A 6654-nucleotide genomic window follows, 5' to 3' on the forward strand; every position below is an offset into this window, starting at 1 on the left:
CTTTCAAAGTTCCATGGAGTTGAATCTGAAAGTCCATATCTATACATGAAAAGAGTTTGATAAGATAATAGCCACCTTATACTTTCCTAATGTGTCTGAAGACACAATCAGGATGAAACTCTTTCCTTTCTCCTTAAAAGAAAAGGCTAAGACATGGTTGTATTCACTACGTCCATGATATATTGGCAGATGAAACGACATAACAAGGGAGTTCATAAAGAAATTCTTCTCATACCATAAGACGAACACTATCAGAAAGTTGATCATGAACTTCACCCAAAAGGAAGATGAGACATTCTTCCAATGTTGGGATCGGTTCAAGGATCTTGTCAGTTCATGCCCACAATATGGCTTCGAAACGTGGCTGTTGAGACTCAAATATTGCATATTTTCCCCCATTTATATCTTAGTTTTATAAATAGGATAATACTTAATGGTATATTTTATACATATTTGTGTTGCAAGGTGAGTTTAAGTGCTTGGATTAAAAAGAATGTTAAAAGCATGAGTTTAAGGCTCAAGAATTACCAAAGTAAAGAACAAATCTTTGGAGACCAAGATTGAAGATTTCAAGACCCCAAGATCCAAGAAAACCAATTAGAGAAGGAAGGAAGTTGTAAGAAAAAAGTGCTGAAATTCACTTCACAATCTGTGTCATCGACTAGTGTTCGATGACATCGAAGCCATCGTTCTATGACATCGAAGCCATCATTCTATGACATCTAATACAGCTCGATAACATCAAATTTTCATAGAAAAATCAAGTTGGTTGCTGGACATATTGGATGCAATTCTCAATGAATCAAAGACATGTTCAATGACGCGAAGAAGATACTCGATGACATCGAAGGCTGTTCGATGGCATCGAATTTATTGAAGAAATTGAAGCAACTCGCTGGACTGTTTTGGACCCTTCAATGGACTTCTTGATGACATCGAAGGTAGGTTCGAAGACACAAAGACTTACGCGGTGCGAAAGGAGAAAAGGTGTGACTTTCGGATTCAAACCTCTTCGATGACATAGAAGGCGTTACGCAGAGTTACGCGGACTGTGCAAATTTGAGGCTGTCATCTAAGAGATTATTATTACATCATGACCCTACACTTGGGGTTGTGAACAAGTTTTTGGCGACGTTGCTGAGGATTAATGATTGCGTTTTTATGAGATTAACTAGTTTTGGAATTAGGGTAAGATTAGGATTTAATTACTTTTTATTTTTAGGTTAGGGTTTTTCTTAATTAATTTTAGAAACTAACTTATCTTTTTATTTCTAGGTTAGGAACTTTCCTTTTTTTTTTTACAAATTAACTTACTTTCCTAATTTTTTTTAGAAACTAACTTGCTTTTCTGTTTTGTAGGATCTTTGTCATGCCCCAAACTCGGAAACCAAGCTCACAGAATTTTCGATAACCGAATCCGATGCCGACAACCTCCGTAGTACCCCATTCTCAGCTTATAGCAACCATACACCAGATTCCGATCCTGAGATCCTACAAGGAGGATTTCAGTGTGATTTTTTTTGTAAAGGAGCATAACCACAAATGTACCAAAATCATAAAGGCAACATCATCATCACATATCCACTAATATGAACATTTGAGTACAGTGCTGAAAGGGAAATACATATATCAAAAATCAAAGCTCTAAAAGACAGCTGCACGCTCCAAGCTCAATGCTGTTGTGACCTAACGCCACCTGCACACATTTATCATACATAAGCTTATAGAAATCTTAGAGGGTGGTGTAAGTGTGTGCACAAGGTAAGTGCCAAGTATACAATACAAATCCATAAATCGTATAATGTCGAAAATACTAGCCAGTCCAAGAGTCATACAATATCGGAGTATGCAATATTAGAGTAATGTGGAAACACGCTGGCAAGTCCATAAATACCATCAGCCTTATCCGGGCTATGCGATGCAAAAACATAATAAGCCAAATAACATATACTGAGCATGCAATGCAATATATAAATCCCGACGAGTCCACGAGTACCGTCAACCTCATTTAGGCCATATAAATGCAGAGACATAGTAACCCAAAATGTCATATGCCGCGGATGGAATGCAATATGCGATGCGAATGAAATGACCAATCTGGAGTGTGAAATCGGGATGATAGTACGTAGTATCGCAAGCTATGGGGTCCATCACAAGGGACTTCTATCCAAACCAGTCCCATACCTAAACTTGGATAGATAGACTCAATGTGGTAAACTCCTGATCTAAAGTTGGTCATGTACCCAACTGAAACCAAGGCCATTGCGAAGGTGCACGTAAGATCTAATTACGCACTATCAACCCGAGTAGATAGTGAATGAATGAATGAATGAGTCAAGTGGTGGGTATGTAACCTCATACTCAGTACATTCACATGTCAGTATGGTTTATCTCTGGGATATCACCGGGGTCTAGTACACTCCACAATGGCTGCCGCTTCCCTAGCCGCACAACAGATGAGTGGAAAAGACCTCACTACCCACCAGCCAGTAGTCTGCCAATACCTACCCAGCTCATTGAGAGCGGACCCATTTAGGAGCTGACTAAACTCAGCCTAGCTTACAGGCCCCTCACTCGGGCAGATAAGGCCACACGCCCTTCCAACTGAATACGACACAGTGGGAGACGCCGCCTACTGGTATTCAGCACCCAGGCGCTCATGTATCCACTCGGTCTAGACGTAAGAGTCTCCCCTGGTACCAAGAGGATTCTGGGACTCTCACCCAAGGATATCCTATGTGCCTATAATGCTATAACTAAATATTTTCGTTATCCCATCTGGGCATCGACAATGAACCTGTGGAGGCCACAGCCCTGATATCACTAGGGCGCCAAGTGATCATGTCACACAGATGTGAGATGCATGAGTCATACCATCCAGTCATGTATCAAACCTGCGCGCAACTCCATCTCTTAAGGAGTCCTATAAATAACTCAGCCTAATGGCAATGCTATGATCAACCATTCCTCACAACAGGCATACAAATGATGCATATGGACATATAGCATAGTATAATACTAAGCATGATCTCAGTGTGTCTTACTAGACTAAGTACACTAGTAAGATTATCAGATATAACAAGCAATGACCAGTCTTAACCGGTATGTCACTTACAAGTGTAAGGGCTGAATGATACACCCCGCTGGACATATGAAAGTTTGTACGGAATGGTCCATGTTAGATTATCATAACCTACTCAAGGTACTAGCATATCATACCTCTTAAGGCGGGGTCCCCTGTAAGGATGGTAGATCTAACCCATGAATCAAGATAAGCTTCAACGGTGAATGTACTAAATTTGATACCTCATATTCGTCCATCTACGGCAAGGGTGATGGTGTACTAAGCAACGGATGGTCTAGATGATACATTAATGTCAAGGATGGACCTCACACTTGTCTCAGCAACGAGATGGACAGTGTAGATGATGTGTACATGTCACAAGGTCCTGGCAAATGGGGTACGAAGGTAGGATACATCTCTCATGGTGAATCAAGTGGGTATACAACAATGGGAGTTCACATGGTAGGCTAACTGGGTGAATGATTGGGCTTCATAAATCTCTATATCATGTAATAACTAGGCTTTTCTATGGGAGCCCGATACGTACACAAAGTGGGTTATAAGGTTTGGATAATTCTACAAGGTATGGTGAAAAGCACCATCATCAATGGGGGCCCAACGGTTTGGGATATCCCAATAAGGGAAGATGGATTGAAAAATTGGATATACCAGTGAGCCCTACAGGGTATGGCTTTCAACGGTTGGACGTTTAACCACCACTATTCCTATGGTGCAGTCTACTTGGGATTTGGATCTGACCCTTAATGGGGCCCACGACCCTATGAGATCTAGAAAAATAGATGTTCAGTATATCAATAACACATACATTATGGTGAGACTCTACTCAAAGAGAGGATGGGTTTCATGGTGGGCCCTAGGATGGTTCCCAACGGTGGACATTTAACCACGGTTTACAATGTGGACATTTAACCGCTATTGCTCCCAAGGTGTGACCCACATAGAGCGAAGCGTATAGTGGGCCCACAGCCTCACACAAGGGCCTAATATACATCACATCGGGCCTCAACAGATGGGCCACAAATTCATCACATTAGGCCTCAAGAATGGGCCATAATTACATCACATTGGGCCTCACACAAGGCCACATATATATCACATCGGGCCTCACTCATGGGCCTATACATCACATCGGGCCTCAAGAATGGGCCACAATTACATCACATTAGGCCTCACACAAGGCCACATATATATCACATTGGGCCTCACTCATGGGCCTATACATCACATCGGGCCTCATCATATGGGCCTCACATACATCAAATGGGCCAAAATATATGGGCCTCATATACATCAAGTGGGTCGCATCACGTGGGCCTCATATACATCAAGTGGGACCTGGCATCCTAGCTGAAGTATCTACACCATTCACCTATTTTTAGAGATCATTCTAGAGCATTTCCCGAAAATGAATCATATAGGAAGATCATCTAAACCATACCACAAACAACAGTGGGGATAATGATTGAAAGATCATCTGGATCACACCATAAATAACAGCGGAGATAATAATTTCCACTGTTTACAAATCATAGGGCCCACCTTAAAGTTTTTTTTCCATCCAATCTAATCATACGGTCAAAAAGTCCTGAATTAAGAGGAAAAACCAATTTCATATTGATCCAGAACTTCTGACCCCAAATGGGTTAAATGGTAGACGTTCAATCCCACTGGTTTTTCACAATGTGGTCCATCTGATAGATGGATTTGTCTTATTTTTAGTCTCAAGCCTTAAGACGAGCTCACCATTCGGATGGATGGTTTAAATATAACACTGCCTAATGATCAGGCCCACAGAATTTGTAGGCGACAATTACATCAGAGGTGGGTCCCACTAGATGGATTGATGGTGTCGATATACATACATCATGTGTGGAACCCATAGATCTTGCTGACTCAGCAGCAGTGGGACCCACCGTCCCTGCAGAAATAGATGGACGACATATATAAAACACATACATTACGGTGTAATCCCACCATCCAGCAATCTGGACAGTGGAGATAAAACACATATATCATGGTGCCACAACACCGTCCAAATGTCTGGATGGTGCAGACACAACATAATCAAGGTGGGCCCCACCCGTCCGGCATATGGATGGTGTGGATAACACATATATCATACGTGGGACCCACAAAACTTGATGACGCCACTTCAACAGCTGAAGGAGGTGGGATCTACATAGATGGACGGTCTGGATGATCAGACGCCACTTGCTGCCATGATAAAGCAGCTATGCTGCACGTGGGTCCCAGATGAACGGTTGGGATATAACACATCCCTCATGATCGGGACCCACAAGCTTGCTGCGTCAACAACAACTATATAGCTGGTGTGTGGTAGACCAACCAATCCACTTCCACGATAGGTGGGTCCCACATGGGGCCCACTAGATATACATATGTGTGTGTGTCTATAAATATATATATATATATATATATATATATATATATATATATTATACCATTATATATATATATATCTCTTTATTTTCTTTTAAAAAAAAATCCAACATCCAGCGTCCAAAGAGCTGGATGGCCTAGACGTGACATCATCAAGTGAGGTCCATAGACGGACGGTCCAGATAAAACCCATGCATCACACGGGGGTCCCACACACGTGGCCCACATGGTTGGAATTAAGCTGATATTTGTGATTTCCTCCTTATCCAGGGCCTTCCAAAAAGGGGCAAAAAGATGGCTGCAACGTGGGCCCCAGTTGGGTCCACTTGATGCTCAATATTCATGAAATACATACATCATAAGCGGGCCATAAAATCAGGAAAAAGAGAGAGAGAGATGTGTGCAATAGAGGGACCCCGACACTATGGGCCCTCCCTTCCATGCATTACAATATACATCAAGTGGGTCCCATTACATGTGGGCCCACCAATCAAAATCAATGGTGGAGATCCCTTCTCCACCAAAATGCAAGGTCTAGATGACCCTTTTACTCTGGGAAAATAAACATCATGATAGGGTCCATGGAGAATGGCCCCATCATGGGATGATTATATGAATCATCGTGGGCAACCAGCCACACCTAAGGTCCAAAGTGAGATCCGTACCATCAATCAGTCGGCCCCACTTGGCCCATCATCAAAAACAAAATCTAAACCATAAGAACACCCACCGTTCGATCTTCTTGGTCCAATGGAATGCCAACTCCTTGGCTCTCTATTTGATGAAGGTTGATGAAGGTTGGAGGGTTGAGATGAGAGATAAGAGGGGTAGGAAGTGAGCCACACTTGGCTCTCTTGGAGCTTGGAAATGCTTGGACAGCCAACCTCTTGGTTGCTTGAAAAATGGGTAGAGAAAAGAGAGAAAGAGAGAGGGGGTGGTTATAAGAGAGAAGTGATGGGTGGAGTGATGGATGGAGTGATGGATGGAGTGAAGTAAGAAATGACTTTGGGGGTAGCTTGTGTAAGAGAGGTATGGGTGTGATAGGTTGAGTGATGGGTTGTGTACTTGATTGATTGATTGATTAATGTGATGGATTGGGTAGAGATTCTCTCAGAATTGCAAATGTGCGACATTTCTTCGAGATAAACGTAGGCCCACATCTCCTGGCT

General features: G+C 42.3%; 1 non-coding gene across 1 annotated transcript; it reads right to left on the reverse strand.

Moving 5' to 3' along the window:
- Positions 1-247: 247 nt before the first annotated feature.
- On the reverse strand, positions 248-354 carry LOC131226482 (small nucleolar RNA R71). The gene has a single exon (XR_009161862.1). It is a non-coding gene; the product is annotated as a small nucleolar RNA R71 (small nucleolar RNA).
- Between the last annotated feature and the right edge of the window lie 6300 nt (positions 355-6654).

The sequence above is a fragment of the Magnolia sinica genome, chromosome 14 (genome assembly GCF_029962835.1).
Source record: "Magnolia sinica isolate HGM2019 chromosome 14, MsV1, whole genome shotgun sequence".
Lineage (NCBI taxonomy): Eukaryota > Viridiplantae > Streptophyta > Magnoliopsida > Magnoliales > Magnoliaceae > Magnolia > Magnolia sinica.